The 19,566-nt window shown below is 45.5% G+C and overlaps 1 protein-coding gene across 1 annotated transcript in view; it reads left to right on the top strand.

Moving 5' to 3' along the window:
• COL15A1 (collagen type XV alpha 1 chain) overlaps positions 1-19,566 on the top strand; it is a 1,855,347-nt gene that overhangs the window by 988,717 nt on the left and 847,064 nt on the right. The window lies entirely within an intron of this gene.

Below are 19,566 nucleotides of genomic sequence, written 5' to 3'. Positions count from 1 at the left end.
TCTACCACAAAATGTTATAAAAAAAAAGTTAGCTAGACATGCAAAGGAAAGTCCTCACACAAGTCCAGATCATGGAAAATGGAGACGCTACTGGTCTCGAAAAATGGCGCTATTTTTTTCCTTACAAACTTTGGATGTGTTATGCACCATTTAAATTGGGAACCTATACATGTTTGGTATCTGCTTAATGACATGGAGAATCATAATGGCAGGTCAGTTTTACCATATAGTGAACATGGTAAATCCAAGACCCAAAAAACAATTGCATGTTTTTGCAATTTTACCTCACTTAAATTTTTTTTCCCGTTTTCCAGATTGCATGCTGCAATATTAACGGAAAAATTAAAAAGTTATAGCTCTGGGAAGAAGGCGAGCAAAACGAAAACATAAAAATGGAAAGTCCATCTATCTAATATATAAAGCTGAATGTGTATATGTGTGTATGTATGTATGTATGTATGTCCGGGATTGGCATCTGAACCGTCGCAGCTACAGCCACAAAATTTTGCACAGTCACACGTCTGGACCCCGAGAGCGTCATAGGCTATGTTGTGAGGTGAAATTTTAACCCCGCGCTTTCCAATTCACCCAACAATTTTGCCCCTATCTACATAATGGGGAAAAAGTGAAAGGAAAAGTGTTGGAGGCGTCGCAGCTACAGGCACAAAATTTTGCACAGTCACACGTCTGGACCCTGAGAGCGTCAAAGCTATGTTGTGAGGTGAAATTTTAACCCCGCGCTTTCCAATTCACCAAACAATTTTGCCCCTATCTACATAATGGGGAAAAAATGAAAGGAAAAGTGTTGGAGGCAAATTAACAGCTGCCAGATGTGAACAAGGGGGACTTAAAGAATGACAGCGATGGCGCCAAAGAGTATATACTGTACAGTTGCTAAGGTGGGGCCCCAACATGGGATAATCACCACACCACCACGGGGATATGAAAACACACACAAAATGCGCCACACACTACCACGTGCTCGAACACATATACCACCCTCAGCGCACATTTCACCACACATACACCAACCTCGCCACGTAAAAGTAGAAACACAAAAGTCGCCGCTCAAAACTCGCCATGCGCAAAACTCTCCACATGCAAAACTCGCCACACGTGCAAAACTCACCTCATGGAAAACTCGCCACACGCAAAACTTGCACACGCAGAAAAATTGCCACACGCAGAAAAATTGCCACATGCACAAAAGTTGCAACACATGCAAAAGTTGCCTCACACAAAACTTGCACATACTCAAAAGGCACCACACATAAAACTCGCCACGCGCAAAACTCGCCATGCGCAAAACTTGCTGCACACAACTTGCTACACTAACCTGTCACATGCAACTCGACACACAAAAAGTTGCTACACGCATGTCGCCACAGAAAACTCATCTCACAAAAGTCCCTACATGCATGTTGCCACACGCAACTCAACACACACAACTTGACACATGAAACTCGCCCTAAAACACACACAAGTCTGGTATTATCCTTCAAAAATAAAAATCTGATTAATAAGCAGACAAACTACAAGAGCAACAAATGTACCATATAGGAATCCGGCAGCTGTCAGTCACATGACCAGTCTATTATGTGTATGTGTGAGCTAATATATACTGCCAGGGGGTGGGCTTACTGTTGGCTGGGGATTTATCAGGCTGCCATTTTAGCTTACAAATACTGAGGTAAAAATACTGACCAAATAACGTGTGACCGAGGGCTAATACAGGAGGAGATGACATACAGATATATACTATATACAGGAGGAGATGACTCACAGGTATATACTATTTACAGGGGAGATGACACACAGGTATATACTATATACAGGAGGAGAATACACACAGATATATACTATATACAGGAGAGATGACACACAGGTATATACTATATAGAGGAGGAGATGACATACAGGTACATACTACATACAGGAGGAGATGACGTACAGGTATATACTATATACAGGAGGAGATGACACAGGTATATACTATATACAGGAGCAGATTGCCTACAGGTATATAGTATATACAGGAGGAGATGACATACAGGTATATGCTATGTATAGGAGGAGATGACATACAGGTATATACTATATACAGGAGGAGATGACACACAGATATATACTATATATAGGTGAGATGACACACAGGTATATCTAATATATAAAGCTGAATGTGTGTATGTATGTATGTGTGTATGTCCATGATTGGCATCTGCACCGTCGCAGCTACAGCCACAAAATTTTGCACAGTCACACGTCTGGACCCCGAGAGCGTCAAAGGCTATGTTGTGAGGTGAAATTTTAACCCTGCGCGTTCCAATTTACCAAACAATTTTGCCCCTATCTACATAATGGGGAAAAAGTGAAGGGAAAAGTGTTGGAGGAAAATTGACAGCTGCCAGATGTGAACAATGAGGAGCGATGGCGCCAAAGAGTATATACCGTACAGTTGCTAAGGTGGGGCCCCGACATGGGATACTCACCACACACGGGGATATGAACACAAACACAAAATGCGCCACACACTACCACGTGCTTGAACACATATACGACCCTCAGCACACATTTCACCACACACACACCAACCTCGCCACATAAAAGTCGAAACACAAAAGTCACCACTCAAAACTCGCAACGCGCAAAACTCGCTACATGCAAAACTCGCCATATGCAAAACTAGGCTCACGCAAAACTCGCCATTGGCGGAAAATAAACCGCAGTTTTGGACGCAGGTAACCATGTGCATGACTCCTGAACATCGGGAGGTGATTCGTTTTCTTGTTCTGCATAAAATGCATGATTTGGTCGTTTTGGGTCTGCCATGGTTACAGACCCACAATCCAGTCTTGGATTGGAAGGCAATGTCTGTGTCAAGTTGGGGCTGTCAGGGAATTCATGCTGATTCCCCGCCGGTGTCTATTGCTTCCTCTACTCCTTCGGAAGTTCCTGAGTATTTGTCTGATTATCAGGATGTATTCAGCGAGTCCAGGTCCAGTGCTCTGCCTCCTCATAGGGACTGTGACTGCGCCATAGATTTGATTCCAGGTAGTAAATTTCCTAATGGAAGACAGCATTTAATACGCCCGAAGGTCATTTTGAGTACTTGGTGATGCCTTTTGGGCTCTCTAATGCTCCCTCAGTGTTTCAGTCCTTTATGCATGATATTTTCCGGAAGTATCTGGATAAATTTATGATTGTTTATCTGGATGATATTCTGGTTTTCTCTGAAGATTGGGACTCACATGTGGAGCAGGTCAGGATGGTGTTTCAGGTTTTGCGTGAGAATGCTTTGTTTGTTAAGGGCTCAAAGTGTCTCTTTGGAGTACAGAAGGTTCCCTTTTTGGGGTTTATTTTTTCCCCTTCTGCTGTGGAGATGGACCCAGTCAAGGTCCGAGCTATTCATGATTGGACTCAACCCACGTCAGTTAAGAGTCTTCAGAAGTTCTTGGGTTTTGCTAACTTCTACCGTCGTTTTATCGCTATTTTTTCTAGCGTTGTTAAACCTTTGACGGATATGACCAAGAAAGGTTCTGATGTTGCTAACTGGGCTCCTGCAGCCGTGGAGGCGTTCCAAGAGTTGAAGCGCCGGTCTACTTTACTGTTTTGTGCCAGCCTGATGTCTCACTTCCCTTTCAGGTCGAAGTGGATGCTTCTGAGATTGGGGCAGGGGCCGTTTTGTCGCAGAGAGGCCCTGGTTGCTCGGTAATGAGACCATGTGCTTTCTTCTCTAGGAAGTTTTTGCCTGCTGAGCGGAATTATGATGTTGGCAATCGGGAGTTGCTGGCCATGAAGTGGGCATTTGAGGAGTGGCGTCATTGGCTCGAGGGTGCTAAGCATCGTGTGGTGGTCTTGACTGATCACAAAAATTTGATGTATCTCGAGTCTGCTAAACGCCTGAATCCTAGACAGGCCCGCTGGTCATTGTTTTTCTCCCGTTATGACTTTGTGGTCTCGTATTTACCAGGTTCAAAGAATGTGAAGGCTGATGCTCTTTCAAGGAGCTTTGTGCCTGACTCTCCTGGAGTCGCAGAACCAGTTGGTATTCTTAAAGAGGGAGTTATCTTGTCGGCCATTTCTCCTGATTTGCGACGTGTGTTGCAGAGATTTCAGGCTGGTAGACCTGACTCTTGTCCACCTGACAGACTGTTTGTTCCTGATAAGTGGACCAGCAGAGTCATTTCCGAGGTTCATTCCTCGGTGTTGGCAGGGCATCCGGGAATTTTTGGCACCAGAGATCTGGTGGCTAGGTCCTTTTGGTGGCCTTCCTTGTCACGGGATGTGCGGTCATTTGTGCAGTCCTGTGGGACTTGTGCTCGAGCTAAGCCTTGCTGTTCTCGTGCCAGCGGGTTGCTCTTGCCCATGCCTGTCCCGAAGAGGCCTTGGACACACATTTCCATGGATTTCATTTCAGATCTCCCGGTGTCTCAGGGCATGTCTGTCATCTGGGTGGTATGTGATCGCTTTTCTAAAATGGTCCATTTGGTGCCTTTGCCTAAGCTGCCTTCCTCTTCTGATCTGGTTCCTGTGTTCTTTCAGAATGTGGTTCGTTTACACGGCATTCCTGAGAATATTGTGTCTGACAGAGGATCCCAGTTTGTTTCCAGGTTCTGGCGATCCTTTTGTGCTAGGATGGGCATTGATTTGTCGTTTTCGTCTGCCTTTCATCCTCAGACTAATGGACAAACGGAGCGAACTAATCAGACTCTGGAGGCTTATTTGAGGTGTTTTGTTTCGGCAGATCAGGGTGATTGGGTGACCTTCTTGTCGTTGGCTGAGTTTGCCCTTAATAATCGGGCTAGTTCCGCTACTTTGGTTTCGCCATTTTTCTGCAACTCTGGTTTCCATCCTCGTTTTTCCTCGGGACATGTGGAGCCTTCTGACTGTCCTGGGGTAGATTCTGTGGTGGATAGGTTGCAGCAGATCTGGAATCATGTGGTGGACAACTTAAAGTTGTCACAGGAGAAGGCTCAGCGTTTTGCCAACCGCCGCCGCGGTGTGGGTCCCCGACTTCGTGTTGGGGATTTGGTATGGCTGTCTTCTCGATTTGTTCCTATGAAGGTCTCCTCTCCTAAATTTAAGCCTCGCTTCATCGGTCCTTACAAGATATTGGAAATCCTTAATCCTGTGTCCTTTCGCTTGGATCTTCCGGTGTCATTTGCCATTCACAACGTGTTCCATAGGTCTTTGTTGCGGCGGTACGTTGTACCTGTGGTTCCTTCTGTTGAGCCTCCTGCTCCGGTGTTGGTTGAGGGCGAGTTGGAGTACGTGGTGGAGAAGATCTTGGATTCTCATCTCTCCAGACGGAGGCTTCAGTATCTGGTCAAGTGGAAGGGCTATGGTCAGGAGGATAATTCCTGGGTGGTTGCTTCTGATGTGCATGCGGCCGATTTAGTTCGTGCCTTTCACGCTGCTCATCCTGATCGCCCTGGTGGTCTTGGTGAGGGTTCAGTGACCCCTCCTTAAGGGGGGGTACTGTTGTGAATTAGACTTTTTGGCTCCCTCTTGTGGTTACTAGTGATATGACTCTGGGATTGTCTTTCCTCAGTTTGGCACCCACCTGGGTCGTTAGTCCAGGGGTGTTGCTATATAAACTTCCTGGATCCTTAGTCCAGTGCCTGGCATCGTTGTAATCAGATCCTTTCTGTTTGCTCCTGTCTGCTGGTCCTGGTTCGTGCAAAATTAAGCTAAGTCCGGCTTCTTTGTTTTTTGGTTATTTGCTTTGCTCTTATTTTTGTCCAGCTTGTACTAAATGTGATTCCTGACCTTGCTGGAAGCTCTAGGGGGCTGGTGTTCTCCCCCCGGGCCGTTAGACAGTTCGGGGGTTCTTGAATATCCAGCGTGGATATTTTGATAGGGTTTTTGCTGACCATATAAGTCATCTTACTATATTCTGCTATTAGCTAGTGGGCCTCTCTTTGCTAAATACCTAGCTCATTCTTACGTTTGTCTTTTCCTCTTACCTCACCGTTATTATTTGTTGGGGGCTTGTATCCAACTTTTGGGGTCTTTTCTCTGGAGGCAAGAAAGGTCTTTCTTTTCCCTTCTAGGGTTAGTTAGTTCTCCGGCTGGCGCGAGACGTCTAGAACCAACGTAGGCACGTTCCCCGGCTGCTGCTATTTGTGGTGCTAGGATTAGATATATGGTCAGCTCAGTTACCACTGCCCTATGAGCTGGTTTTTTGTGTTCGCAGACTTAGTAATTATTTCTGAGACCCTCTGCCATTGGGGTCATAACAAATCCCACCCCCCAACACATCACCACACATAATACCACCCCCCACCACATCACCACACATAATCCCGCCCCCCACCACATCATCACACATAATCCCGCCCCCCACCACATCACCACACATAATCCCGCCCCCCACCACATTGCCACACACAATCTCGCCCCCCCCAACAAATCGCCACACATAATCCCGCCCCCCACCAAATCGCCACACATAATCGCGCCCCCCACCACATCGCTACACATAATCCCGCCCCCCACCACATCGCCACACATAATCCCGCCCCCCACCACATCGCCACACATAATCCCGCCCCCCACCCCATTGCCACACATAATCCCACCCCCCACCACGTCGCCACACATAATCGCGCCCCCCACCACATCACCACACATAATCCCGCCCCCCCACCACATTGCCACACATAATACCACCCTCCCACCACATCACCACACACAATCCCGCCCCCCACCACATCACCACACATAATCCCGCCCCCACCACATTACCATACATAATCCCACCCTCCCACCACATCACCACACATAATCCCACCTCCCCACCACATCACCACACAATCCCGCCCCCACCACATTACCACACATAATCTCACCCCCACATTACCACACGAGGCTCCGTCCCCGCACATTACCACACGAGGCTCTGTCCCCCCACATTACCACACGAAGCTCCGTCCCCACACATTACCACACGGGGCTCCGTCCCCACACATTACCACACGAGGCTCCGTCCCCACACATTACCACCCGAGACTCCGTCCCCACACATTACCACACGAGGCTCCGTCCCCACACATTACCACACGAGGCTCTGTCCTCACACATTACCACATGAGGCTGCGTCCCCACACATTACCATGCGAGACTCTGTCCTCACACATTACCACATGAGGCTGCGTCCCCACACATTACCACACGAGGCACTGTCCCCACACATTACCATACGAGGCTCCATCCTCACACATTAACACACGAGACTCCATCCCTCCACATTACCACACAAGGCTTCGTCCCCACACATTACCAAGAATACCATTGGACAGTAGCGAAAATTGCGATATCCTGTTTAAGTTAGCAAGAAAACAATTCCCACTTCGTCTGGCTTATTCCATGACAATTACAAAATCGCAAGGACAAACATTCAATAAGATTGGCGTTCTCCTACCTGATCCTGTATTCACACATGGTCAATTATACCCTGCATTCTCTAGAGTAACAAGTTGTAAAGGTCTTTCAGTTCAAATTGTACCGGGTAGAAGTCAAGGAAAGATCTTTGAAAATGACTATACATTTAATTGTGTTTACAGATAAATTTTAACTTAATTTATGTTTTGTTATGAAATTTGTTTAGATGCTGGAATGAATAAAAAAACGCACATCTTACTGAATCCAGTTTGTTTTTGATTTTACACTGTGAATAAAATGCATTATTAGTATTATTCAGAATTTGAATGATTATTATTATTAACTTCATTTTAAGTTAATTTGCCACCTGTGTAAGCGCTATTGAATGTTTTCATTATTTACTTTAGTTTAATCACCAACAGCGTTAATTAGATAGCAATGAGCGTGCCAAGCGTTAGCTGGCTGGAAACAGCTAGTAGATTTATAATTATCATATGGAAACATTGTGTCAATTTCATTTGTAGCACCTAGTATATCTTGATAAAGTTGGTAGTTGAAAGCACCATCTACTAGGACCTGGAGATATGTCCAACCGTTTAATTTCTGGCTTGACGATCTTATAATCAAAACTCGGTGGATAGATTGTTGATCATGTTTTAACCAATGTTTTATCCAATGGATGTCCAGTTGACTCTTCAAGGATTGAGACTACAGTGATCACTGTAAAATTTGAATCTGAAGGTATAGGTGCTAGAAATGCAAGGGTTATCTTTAAGGTCTGCCTGGATCTTAAGTAATTTGGTATTTAACAATTCTCAAATGTTAAAGGGCCACTGTCACCCCCCCCCCCAGCCGTTATAAACTAAAAGAGCCACCTTGTGCAGCAGTAATGCTGCAGTCTAGCAAGGTGGCTCTTTTAGTTTTTGATTCATTTATTACCTCAAAAAAGCGTTTTAAAAATTGGCCACACATACCAGATATTATACCTGGAGGCGGTCCGAAGCGTCCTGTATGAATCCCCCAACTGCCGTCACTCATCTCTTCAGGGCCGATGGTCCCCGCCCCCTGAGCGCTGTTATCGTCTGAAATCCGGCGCCTGCGCTGTGCGTGCCTGCCTGGGGCCTGCGCAGTGTTCATTGTCAGTGCGGCCACCCTGTTACTGAATCCCCGCCCCGCACTGTGTTATTCATTATGCACAGTGCGGGGCTGGGGTTCCTGGGCATGCGCACTGCGCTGTTTAGACGCTCCCCAGCTCCGACGCTCCCCAGCTCCCCCGCCTTCCCAGGAACCCCAGCCCCGCACTGTGCATAATGAATAACAGTGCGGGGCGGGGGATTCAGCAACAGTGTGGCCGCACTGACAATGAACACTGCGCAGGCCCCAGGCAGGCACGCACAGCGCAGGCGCCGGATTTCAGAAGATAACAGCGCTCAGGGGGCAGGTACCATCGGCCCTGAAGAGATGAGTGACGGCAGTTGGGGGATTCATACAGGACGCTTCGGACCGCCTCCAGGTATAATATCTGGTATGTGTGGCCAATTTTTAAAACGCTTTTTTGAGGTAATAAATGAATCAAAAACTAAAAGAGCCACCTTGTTAGACTGCAGCATTACTGCTGCACAAGGTGGCTCTTTTAGTTTATAATGGCTGGGGGGGGGGGTGACAGTGGCCCTTTAATGAAATCACACAATCCATCATCAATTGGTAAATTGGTGGTAAAGTATATATTCTGAATTCAATCCATGCCATACCTTATAATAGCAGTAACAAAAAAACTGACTGGCACATCCAAGCTAGTGTGAATAGGTGCTAACTTAGGAGCAGCTACCTCCATGTATAATATATAAAAAAAAGTTGCACTCTATCGTCCTAAAGCATGTCAATATGAAATATGAATAGCTATACGGCTTCTCAATACTAGAAAAAAATGAGATGCATTGCAGACATTTTGGCCATGTTATGTCTGCCCATCAACCATTGTCAAGGTGGTCTCATAAAAACACTGATGGGTCGCTACGTGTGTGAATACCTTTTAGGCTGATGTCTTAATTCTTGGGTGAATGTGGATACCTCTCTCAGCAATGCCTGCATTTATGGGTTGGTAGGAACCTGGAGTAATTAAAATCACCACATGGTGAAGGGTGGAGTGCTTGGTTAGAAAGCTACATAGAAATAATAAAAAACTGACTGGCACATCCAAGCTAGTGTGAATAGGTGCTGCTCCTAAGTTAGCCGCATAGCCATTCATATTTCATATATTTCATATTGACATGCTTTAGCACGATAGATTGCAACTTTTTTGCATATTATACATGGAGGTAGCTGCTCCTAAGTTTAACACCTATTAAGGGTAAGATTTTGAAAAAAAAAATATAGTTTTGGTAATGCAATAATTTAAAGAAGGACCCTACCCAAAAAAAGGAGCATTGGATAGGTTTTCGGAACTGAAACTCCTGGATGACCTTTAAAAAAATAATGTTCTTTAATTATTTCAAAGTGAAAAAGAATTTGCAGTCCACCTGACTTCATTGTATGTAACCTATTTTCCACTCAAATTAAAACCTTCCTCACCAATTTCTTGTTTCTCATTTAAAACACGCTGAGGCATGAGATTAAGTATATATTAACCATATTAATGACTTTAGCCTTTGTAGATAGTGATGAGCGAGCATAGTCGGTAATGCTCGTTACTCGCCCGAGCATCGCTGTACTTGCGGCACTCAGCGAGCACCGAGCATTTCCGGGTTTTCCACGGGTCCCTAACCTGCATGATTGGCGCTCTTTACAGAGCCAATCAACATGCAGGGATTGTCTGCTACACACTGTAATGCCGTAGCCATCTTGGTTGTGGAATTAGTGTTTGGCTGGCCGCACAGCATCATCAGGTCTATAAGAGAACTGGCGCCGCCCTGCTCATCGCATTCAGCTCCTGATTCAGACAGTGTAAGGGACAGGTGCTGCCGAGATAGGGTCAGATTTGGGGGTTTATCAGTTAGTGTGGGTATACCATCAGATTTGACATAAATCCAGCTAAACCAACAGTCCTTCTAAGGACTAAATACGGCGTATATACTGTAGATTGTTGTGCTTTTTTGCTTGTTCACATATTGAACATTGTGGTATCTGTCAGACGCCTGATCTATCTGTGGGCTACAAATTTGGGCATTTCAGGCCTCCATTGTTGTGGATTCTGTTTGTGGGCTCCCTCTGGTGGTTACTGCTGGTACTGGGTGACCTTGGTGGGTTGCGGTCTCTGGGTTCCACCTGTCCATCAGTGGCCGGGTGTTTCCTATTTAGCCTGGCCTTTCTGTCATTTCCTTGCCGGCTATCAATGTATTCAGATGTGCTCTGTTTGGTTCCTGCCTACCTGCTCCCAGATCTTTCAGTATAAGCTAAGTGCTGATTTTCAGTTGTTTGGTTTTTTGTCCAGCTTGCTTATTATGTCTCTATGCTAGCTGGTAGCTCTAGTGGACTGAGGTTCTCCCCATGTGCCATGAGTTGGCACATGGGTTCTTGTAATCTCAGGATGGTTTTTTTGATTAGGGTTTTTTGCTGACCGCTCAGACCCCTTTTGTATCGTTCTGCTTTCTAGTTTACAGCGGGCCTCAATTTGCTAAAACTATATATATCATCTCTATGTGTGTGCCTTCCTCTCATTTCACCGTCAATACATGTGGGGGGCAACTATACCTTTTGGGGTTCATTCCTCTGGAGGCAAGTGAGGTCTTTATTTTCTCTGCAGTGCTAGTTAGCTCTTAGGCTGGTGCGTGGCGTCTAGAACCAACGTAGGCACGCTCCCTGGCTATCTCTAGTTGCGTTTGTCAGGCGTAGGGCAGCGGTCAGCCCAGGTTCCATCACCCTAGAGCTCGTCCGTTATTTATTTGTACTTTGCTTGTCCTGTGCTATCCCTTGCCATTGGGATTCATGACAGTATAGCCGGCCCACAAAGTGTTAATTGTTTGGGCTGAAGCAGGAGAAAAAGAAGTGTTGAAGGGAATTTTTTTTTTTTTTTTTCCCCTTAAGAGGTTTTGCTGCCTAGCCCTTAATTGCTGTCTAGCTGCTTCTTACCTCCTCTTAACCCTTGAATGGCTCTGACCTTAGCTGTTTAATATGGATGTCCAGAGTTTGGCTTCCAGCCTGAGTAATCTCGCGGCAAAGGTTCAAAACATACAGGATTTCGTTGTTCACACTCCCATGTCTGAACCTAGAATTCCTATTCCAGAATTCTTCTCTGGAGATAGATCTACCTTCCTGAATTTCAGGAACAATTGTAAATTGTTTCTTTCTTTAAAATCTCGCTCCTCTGGAGACCCTGCTCAACAGGTCAGGATTGTTATATCTTTCCTGCAGGGCGACCCTCAGAATTGGGCATTTGCATTGGCACCAGGGGATCCTGCATTGCTCAGTGTGGATGCGTTTTTTCTGGCACTGGGATTGCTGTATGAGGAACCTAACCTGGAGATTCAGGCTGAAAAGGCTTTATTAGCCCTCTCTCAGGGGCATGATGAAGCAGAAATATATTGTCAAAAATTTCGGAAATGGTCGGTGCTTACTCAGTGGAATGAGTGCGCCCTGGCTGCTAACTTCAGAAATGGTCTTTCTGAGGCCATTAAGGATATTATGGTGGGGTTCCCTGCGCCTACAGGTCTGAATGAGTCTATGGCTATGGCCATTCAGATTGATCGGCGTTTACGGGAGCGCAAACCTGTGCACCAGTTGGCGGTGTCTTCTGAACAGGCACCTGAGACTATGCAATGTGATAGAATTCAGTCCAGAAGTGAACGGCAAAGTTATAGGCGGAAAAATGGATTGTGTTTTTATTGTGGCAATTCAGCTCATGTTATATCAGCATGCTCTAAACACACAAAAAAGGTTGATAAATCTTTTGCCATTGGTACTCTGCAGCCTAAGTTCATTTTTTCTGTGACTCTGATTTGTTCACTGTCTTCCATTTCCGTCAATGCCTATGTGGATTCGGGCGCTGCCCTGAGTCTGATGGATTGGTCATTTGCCAAAAGCTGCGGTTTTAGTCTGGAGCCTCTGGAAGTTCCTATTCCTCTGAGGGGAATTGACTCTACACCATTGGCAATGAATAAACCGCAGTACTGGACATAAGTGACCATGCGCATGACTCCCGTTCATCAGGAGGTGATTCGCTTCCTTGTACTGTATAATTTACATGATGTACTAGTGCTTGGTCTGCCATGGTTACAAACTCATAATCCTGTCCTGGATTGGAAAACAATGTCTGTGTTAAGCTGGGGATGTCAGGGGGTTCATGATGATGCACCTCTGATTTCAATCGCTTCATCTACTCCTTCTGAGATCCCTGCGTTTTTGTCGGACTATCGGGATGTTTTTGAGGAGCCTAAGCTCAATTCGCTCCCTCCTCATAGAGATTGTGACTGTGCTATAGAATTGATTCCTGGCAGTAAGTTCCCTAAGGGTCGTTTATTTAATCTGTCAGTGCCTGAGCATACTGCTATGCGGAATTATATTAAGGAGTCCTTGGAAAAGGGACATATTCGTCCATCTTCGTCCCCTCTGGGAGCAGGTTTTTTTTTCGTGGCAAAGAAAGATGGTTCCCTGAGGCCTTGTATAGATTATCGCCTTCTGAATAAGATTACAATCAAATATCAGTATCCATTGCCATTATTGACTGATTTGTTTGCTCGCATTAAAGGGGCTAGGTGCTTCACTAAGATAGATCTTCGCGGTGCGTATAATCTTGTGCGGATAAAACAGGGTGATGAGTGGAAAACCGCATTTAATACGCCTGAGGGCCATTTTGAGTATTTGGTAATGCCTTTTGGACTCTCCAATGCTCCGTCAGTCTTTCAGTCCTTTATGCACAATATTTTCCGTGAATATCTGGATAAATTTATGATTGTGTATTTGGATGATATTTTGGTGTTTTCTGATGACTGGGAGTCTCATGTTCTACAGGCCAGGAAGGTGTTTCAGGTTCTGCGGGCCAATTCTCTGTTTGTGAAAGGCTCAAAGTGTCTCTTTGGAGTCCAGAAGATTTCTTTTTTGGGGTACATTTTTTCTCCTTCTACTATTGAGATGGATCCTGTCAAGGTTCAGGCGATTTGTGACTGGACACAACCTACATCTGTTAAGAGTCTTCAGAAGTTCTTGGGGTTTGCTAATTTTTATCGTCGGTTCATTGCTAATTTTTCCAGTGTTGTTAAACCTTTGACTGATTTGACTAAAAAGGGTGCTGATGTTGCTAATTGGTCTCCTGCGGCTGTGGAGGCCTTTCGGGAACTTAAGCGCCGGTTTTCTTCTGCTCCTGTGTTGTGTCAACCAGATGTTTCACTTCCTTTTCAGGTTGAGGTTGATGCTTCTGAGATTGGAGCGGGGGCGGTTTTGTCACAGAGAAGTTCCAATGGCTCGGTGATGAAGCCATGTGCATTCTTCTCTAGAAAATTCTCGCCCGCCGAGCGCAACTATGATGTGGATAATCGGGAGCTTTTGGCCATGAAGTGGGCATTTGAGGAGTGGCGTCATTGGCTTGAGGGTGCTAGACATCGTGTGGTGGTCTTGACTGATCACAAGAATCTCATTTACCTTGAGTCTGCCAGGCGTCTGAATCCTAGACAGGCTCGTTGGTCGTTGTTTTTTTCTCGTTTCAATTTTGTGGTTTCATACCTGCCAGGTTCAAAGAATGTGAAGGCGGATGCTCTTTCCAGGAGTTTTGTGCCTGACTCTCCTGGAGACTCTGGGCCTACTGGTATCCTTAGGGATGGGGTAATATTGTCCGCCGTATCCCCAGACTTGCGACGTGCATTGCAGGAGTTTCAGGCGGATAAACCTGATTGTTGTCCACCAGAAAGACTGTTTGTTCCGGATGATTGGACCAGTAGAGTTATCTCCGAGGTCCATTCTTCTGTGTTGGCTGGTCATCCTGGAATATTTGGTACTAGAGACTTGGTGGCCAGGTCTTTTTGGTGGCCTTCCTTGTCAAGGGATGTGCGCACCTTTGTGCAGTCTTGTGAAGTGTGTGCTCGGGCCAAGCCTTGCTGTTCTCGAGCCAGTGGGTTGTTGTTATCCTTGCCCATCCCGAAGAGGCCTTGGACGCACATTTCCATGGATTTTATTTCTGATCTCCCTGTTTCACAGAAAATGTCCGTTATCTGGGTTGTGTGTGACCGCTTTTCTAAGATGGTTCATTTGGTGCCCTTGCCTAAGTTGCCTTCTTCCTCTGAGTTGGTCCCTTTATTTTTTCAGAACGTGGTTCGTTTGCATGGGATTCCGGAGAATATCGTTTCTGACAGGGGATCCCAGTTTGTGTCTAGATTTTGGCGGACGTTTTGTGCTAAGATGGGCATTGATTTGTCTTTCTCGTCTGCATTCCATCCTCAGACGAATGGCCAGACGGAGCGAACTAATCAGACCTTGGAAACTTATTTGAGGTGTTTTGTTTCTGCTGATCAAGATGACTGGGTTGCCTTTTTGCCACTGGCCGAATTTGCCCTAAATAATCGGGCTAGTTCTGCTACTTTAGTCTCTCCTTTTTTTTGTAATTCGGGGTTTCATCCTCGTTTTTCTTCTGGTCAGGTGGAGTCTTCGGATTGTCCTGGAGTGGACGTGGTGGTGGACAGGCTACATCACATTTGGAATCAGGTGGTGGACAATTTGAAGTTATCTCAGGAGAAGACTCAGCAGTTTGCTAATCGCCGTCGCCGCGCGGGTCCCCGACTTCTTGTTGGGGACTTGGTGTGGTTGTCTTCTCGTTTTGTCCCTATGAAGGTTTCTTCTCCTAAGTTCAAGCCTCGGTTCATCGGTCCTTATAGGATCTCGGAGATTCTTAACCCTGTATCTTTCCGTTTGGATCTCCCAGCATCGTTTGCTATTCATAATGTGTTCCATCGGTCGTTATTGCGGAGGTATGAGGTGCCCGTTGTTCCTTCGGTTGAGCCTCCTGCTCCGGTGCTGGTGGAGGGAGAATTGGAGTATGTTGTTGAGAAGATCTTGGATTCTCGTTTTTCCAGACGTAAACTCCAGTATTTGGTTAAGTGGAAGGGTTATGGTCAGGAGGATAATTCCTGGGTGGTCGCTTCCGATGTTCATGCGACTGATTTGGTCCGCGCCTTCCATAGAGCTCATCCTGATCGCCCTGGGGGTTCTCGTGAGGGTTCGGTGACCCCTCCTCAAGGGGGGGGTACTGTTGTGGATTCTGTTTGTGGGCTCCCTCTGGTGGTTACTGCTGGTACTGGGTGACCTTGGTGGGTTGCGGTCTCTGGGTTCCACCTGTCCATCAGTGGCTGGGTGTTTCCTATTTAGCCTGGCCTTTCTGTCATTTCCTTGCCGGCTATCAATGTATTCAGATGTGCTCTGTTTGGTTCCTGCCTACCTGCTCCCAGATCTTTCAGTATAAGCTAAGTGCTGATTTTCAGTTGTTTGGTTTTTTGTCCAGCTTGCTTATTATGTCTCTATGCTAGCTGGTAGCTCTAGTGGACTGAGGTTCTCCCCATGTGCCATGAGTTGGCACATGGGTTCTTGTAATCTCAGGATGGTTTTTTTGATTAGGGTTTTTTACTGACCGCTCAGACCCCTTTTGTATCGTTCTGCTTTCTAGTTTACAGCGGGCCTCAATTTGCTAAAACTATATATATCATCTCTATGTGTGTGCCTTCCTCTCATTTCACCGTCAATACATGTGGGGGGCAACTATACCTTTTGGGGTTCATTCCTCTGGAGGCAAGTGAGGTCTTTATTTTCTCTGCAGTGCTAGTTAGCTCTTAGGCTGGTGTGTGGCGTCTAGAACCAACGTAGGCACGCTCCCTGGCTATCTCTAGTTGCGTTTGTCAGGCGTAGGGCAGCGGTCAGCCCAGGTTCCATCACCCTAGAGCTCGTCCGTTATTTATTTGTACTTTGCTTGTCCTGTGCTATCCCTTGCCATTGGGATTCATGACACTCCATTCCACTGTATTTGCTGTCTGTTAGCCTCGTTCTATACAGTATTTTGGGTGTAAAAAATACAAAAATACAGGCCTCATATTGAACATTTTGGTTTCTCTGTCAGACGCGTGATCTATCTGTGGGCTAAAAATTTGGGCATTTCAGGCCTACATTCAACTTTTTTGGCGGTGTGTTACCCTAGTTATTGACACTATTTTGCTATAAAAATAAAAATACAGGCCACATATTTTACAGTGTGGTATCTCTGAAATAATACTTTTGTTGCTAATTATTATGGCTGCTTCATGACTGTGTCTCAAATGCACCAACTACTAACCACCATCATCATCTTCTGCCTAGACGCAGTTACTCCACAGATAGAAAGTCTTGAGGAGCAGAGGGTGAACGCTTGGGCGGTGTTGTACTCTGTCAGTGGATTACGAAGGTGAAAGCTTCAGGATTAATTCATTACTGGAAGAGCCAGAGCAAAAGCACGTGTAAGAGCACAGGGCCATGACTCGCAATGACCCAAGCTTGGTGTTCCTAGGCCAGATTCTGACAATCCATCACCTACTAATACTGAACTTGTTGGACCATGACATCAAAAAGGAGCCCCTGCAGTTTGTAGAACAGAAGCTATACATTTTGAAATTTCGGCTGCATTTCAAGATGTGTCTATTGGAGAGCGTGGTGGTCGTAGACATGACTTCCATGATATGGGTGTTTCCGCTAGACAATCCTTCCAACATGTAGTTGAATCAAAATCTATTTTTTTCTCAAAACTCTATTCAGCTGTGGACAAACTGTCAAATTGCTAGCTAGACCCAAGTGGGTCATGTCGCAGTACCATGTTGACTACAGTCCACCAATGTTATCTAGATCCCGAATATCACCTATACTTTACCAGCATGATGAATTAATAGGAAAAGTATGTGTTTTTGATGCAGCTGTTCTTTTCTTGCCAAAGAAACTAAATAAGATCAATGAGGTGGTTAACCGCACACACAATGGAGAAATAGTAAAGATTACAATTACTTTAAAAAAAGACTTAACAATTAGTTCACTAACTTGCTTTAACTTTTACAACATTATATTCCAAAGGCTTTTGAAGTTGAGGAATATGAAGCAAATAGGTATGAATTATTATCACTCAAATGATGTTACAAAAGTCAGAACAGACATCGTATCTGTGTGGCAAGGATTTACCACCGAAATTTTGAATTTTGATACTAGTATAATTATAAAGCACAGAGGAATCTCGTATGATGCTGGTACGGTCAGCAAGGTACTCCCTCAGCATCTTCCAAAACTTTGCACTCCTTGTGAAAATACCACACGCCTCAGGGCCAGGGCGATGGGAGGGTCTGAGAAAACTCTCCCAGAACTTTTCCACTGTTCCACTGCCTCTGCTGGATAGGAGTAGTGTCTCTTTCACACCTGTCCTCCTTGGTTGGCTAACGAACTGTGAACTCTGCCGCCAGCGTTTTCAGATGTGATTTTTTTTTTTAATAATTCCTCAAGAAGGGCCCTCTGGTACTCCAACATTTTAGTACACCTGTCTGCCTCTGGAATAAAAGATATTTTAATTCTCCTTGTAGCGTGGTTCTAGACGTGTCAACAATCAGCATTGCCTCTCACCCAAAATTTGGAAAATGCGAGATTCACGGTAAAGGCGGCGTAACATAAGCTGAGCCATGTGTGCCAGACTGCTAACAGGGAAGACTTCTGTGTCCTCACCAAAGGATGACAGACCATGCTCTCCTCCTCCCTGTCCTTAGGCTATCCTTGCTGAACAGATGGTCTGACAGTTGTGCTTGTAGTACCGTGTATAGCGTATTAAACTAGCTCCTGTTCTTCCTTCTCCTCTTTCTCATTGTCACCCAATCCACGTTGGGATGAGATGAGGCTGGGCTGTGTGTAATCAACCTGCATGGTCCCTAGCTCTGTCTCATCATGCTTCGCAAGCAATGCATCCTCTTTGCTTGTGAGCAGAGAGCATTTAATGCTCTATTAATTGGCCTCCCCCTCCCTCGACTTTCCCCTCTCCGGTCCATCCTTAATGCAGCAGCCAGGGTCCTTCATCTGGCTAATCGTTACTCTGACGCGTCCGTTCTTCACCAGTCTTTACACTGGCTGCCCATTCATTATAGGATCCAATTCAAAGTACTTGTTCTCACCCACAAAGCTCTCCACAGTGCGGCACCCCCTCACATTTCCTCCCTCATTTCTGTCTATCTGCCTAGCTGATCACTGCATTCAGCAAACCACTTTCGACTATCATCTGCACTAAACCTTACACTCCCAACTCCAAGACTTTTCCCATCTTGCGACAGTCATATAGAATGCTGTACCCCAAGAAATTGGGACCAGCCCCAACTTGCATAGTTTAAGTGCTCCCTCAAAGCACATCAGAGCAGCCTATCACATTCACTAATTCAACTCATTTTATGTTTGTGTGTGTGTAGCTCATTCACTATTTCTATGTACCCCCCCCTACTCCATGAAGATGGCTGGACCATCAATGTAAATACATCATTGTGTATACACACCTGTACTTTATATCTCCCCCACCTCATTGTAGATTGTAAGCTCTCATGAGCAGGGGCGTTTTATTTTGCTTTAATTATTGTATTGTTAAGGTTGTTACTTATGACTGTATTGTTTGAAACTTTTGAACTATAAAACAATGTGGAATATGTTGGCACTATATAAATAACAATTATTATAATTATTAGAAAACAGAGAAGCGGGATGGTGACGCTAACTATGGTGTGTCCGCTGCTCACCAGCTTGGTGGAGTCCTCAAAGTTTTGGAGGATGGTACATATGTCTGACATCCATGTCCACTCCTGAGGTCTTATGTGTGTAGTCTGAACTGAATACCGCTGCCATTGTTGATGCTGGTAGTCAACAACTGCCCTCTTGCTCACAAATCTTTTCCAACTTATGCAGTGTAGAGTTCCAACGTGTGAGGACAGGACACACCAGTCTGTGAGCTGGAAAATGCAAACGCTGATGAGGCATGGCAAGGGCGACTGAAGCTGTAGCTGACTTTCTAAAATGGGCACATAGGCGGTGTACTTTCACAAGCAGATCCGGCAGCTTTGGGTAGCTTATGAGAAACCGGTGAACAATGAGATTAAGCACATGGGTATGTGTGTGAGCTCATATCGCCTCAGAGCCGACAACAGGTTCCAGCCAGTGTCACACACAACAATGGCTGGCTGTAGGTTCAGCGGTGTCAGCCACAGATCTGACTGCTCTTTCAGAGCTGTC

This window comes from Ranitomeya variabilis, chromosome 6 (genome assembly GCF_051348905.1).
Source record: "Ranitomeya variabilis isolate aRanVar5 chromosome 6, aRanVar5.hap1, whole genome shotgun sequence".
Taxonomy (NCBI): Eukaryota; Metazoa; Chordata; class Amphibia; order Anura; family Dendrobatidae; genus Ranitomeya; species Ranitomeya variabilis.
Note: the sequence above shows the minus strand (reverse complement) of the source record. Positions and strands in the feature narration are given on the sequence as shown.